Raw genomic sequence first — 2,423 nt, 5'->3', positions numbered from 1 at the left:
GACAGACAGGGCTCAGCCACATAGTGGGTCATAGGGACAGACAGGGCTCCGCCACATAGTGGGCCATAGGGACAGACAGGGCTCAGCCACATAGTGGGTCATAGGGACAGACAGGGCTCCGCCACATAGTGGGTCATAGGGACAGACAGGGCTCCGCCACATAGTGGGTCATAGGGACGACAGGGCGCTGCCACATAGTGGGCCATAGGGACCGACAGGGCGCTGCCACATAGTGGGCCATAGGGACCAACAGGGCTCTGCCACATAGTGGGTCATAGGGACAGACAGGGCACTGCCACATAGTGGGCCATAGAGACTGACAGGGCGCTGCCACTTAGTGGGCCATAGAGACTGACAGGGCTCAGCCACATAGTGCGTCATAGGGACAGACAGGGCTCTGCCACACAGTGGGCCATAGGAACAGACAGGGCGCTGCCACACAGTGGTCCATAGAGACTGACAGGGCGCTGCCAGATAGTGGGCCATAGGGACAGACAGGGCACTGCCACATAGTGGGTCATAGAGACTGACAGGGCGCTGCCACTTAGTGGGCCATAGAGACTGACAGGGCTCAGCCAAATAGTGGGCCATAGGGACAGACAGGGCTCAACCACATAGTGGGCCATAGGAACAGACAGGGCGCTGCCACATAGTGGGCCATAGGAACAGACAGGCTCAGCCAAATAGTGGGCCATAGGGTCAGACAGGGCGCTGCCACGTAGTGGGTCATAGGGACAGACAGGGCGCTGCCACATAGTGGGCCATAGAGACTGACAGGGCGCTGCCACATAGTGGGCCATAGAGACTGACAGGGCTCTGCCACATAGTGGGTCATAGAGACAGACAGGGCTCAGCCAGATAGTGAGCCATAGAGACAGACAGGGCTCAGCCAGATAGTGGGCCATAGAGACTGACAGGGCACTGCCACATAGTGGGCAATAGGGACCAACAGGACTCTGCCACATAGTGGGTCATAGAGACTGACAGGACTCTGCCACATAGTGGGCCATAGGGACAGACAGGGCTCAGCCACATAGTGGGCCATAGGGACAGACAGGGCTCTGCCACATAGTGGGTCATAGGGACAGACAGGGCTCTGCCACAAAGTGGGCCATAGGGACAGACAGGGATCTGCCAGATAGTGGGCTATAGGGACAGACAGGGCTCTGCCAGATAGTGGGCCATAGGGACAGACAGGGCTTTGCCAGATAGTGGGCCATAGGGACAGACAGGCTACTCCAGATAGTGGGCAAGATAGGGTGCCGCCAGATAGTGGGCCCTAGGGACAGACAGGGCTCAGTCAGATAGTGGGCCCTAGGGACAGACAGGGTGCCGCCAGATAGTGGGCCCTAGGGACAGACAGGGCGCTGCCAGATAGTGGGCCCTAGGGACAGACAGGGCTCAGTCAGATAGTGGGCCCTAGGGACAGACAGGGCGCCGCCAGATAGTGGGCCCTAGGGACAAACAGGGCTCTGCCACATAGTGGGTAATAGGGATAGACAGGAGCCATGGGGATAGACAGGTTGCCGCCAGCTAGTGGGCCACAGTGACACACAGGGCACCGCCAGGTACTGAGTCGCAGGGGACTACTATGAGGATGGAGTGACCGTGCCGGGGTATGGAAGACCAGGCTGGGGTCCAGACTAAGGAGAGAGGGGTGAATACTAGCATGCTGCTCCCCTTCCCCTTCCCCTTCCCCCCCCCCCCCCCCCCGATTCCCCATTCACCCGCACTCTGAAGCTAACGCGATTCTGTCCTGCTCCCCAGGGCCTCTGCAACAGAACCTGGGCACCTCCTCTACGTCCTGGGAAGGTGAGTCACAGGCTCAATAACGGGGACTGAATGGCCTTCAGCTGTCCCTGTGTCACAGGCTGGAGAAGGAGGGGGAGAGGGGCTGAATGGCCTCGTGTTGCCGTGTAACAGGCTGGAGGAGGAGGGGCTGAATGGCCTCGTGTTCCTGTGTAACAGGCTGGAGGAGGAGGGGCTGAATGGCCTCGTGTTCCTGTGTAACAGGCTGGAGGAGGAGGGCTGAATGGTCTCCTGTTCCTGTGTAACAGGCTGGAGGAGGAGGGGCTGAATGGCCTCGTGTTCCTGTGGAACAGGCTGGAGGAGGAGGGCTGAATGGTCTCCTGTTCCTGTGTAACAGGCTGGAGGAGGAGGGGCTGAATGGCCTCGTGTTCCTGTGGAACAGGCTGGAGGAGGAGGGGCTGAATTGGCAGATTAGGGCCCGCGTCCCCAGAATGGAGTGAGGGAGAGAAGGAGCTGGTTGCTGGGTCAAGGCTGGGGTTAGCTGGGGCTGTGTGGAAACTGGTTTGTTTGCAGATAATGTCGAGTTCTTTACTCAACAAATGACCTGATAAAACATGAGAACACAGCAGCTGTGTGTGTGTGAGAGAATGTGTCACGGAGCACGTGTGTCACAG

Source organism: Hemiscyllium ocellatum, unplaced genomic scaffold, assembly GCF_020745735.1.
Source record: "Hemiscyllium ocellatum isolate sHemOce1 unplaced genomic scaffold, sHemOce1.pat.X.cur. scaffold_518_pat_ctg1, whole genome shotgun sequence".
Taxonomy (NCBI): Eukaryota; Metazoa; Chordata; class Chondrichthyes; order Orectolobiformes; family Hemiscylliidae; genus Hemiscyllium; species Hemiscyllium ocellatum.
The sequence above is the reverse complement of the archived record's forward strand: the minus strand, read 5'-3'. Positions refer to the sequence as shown.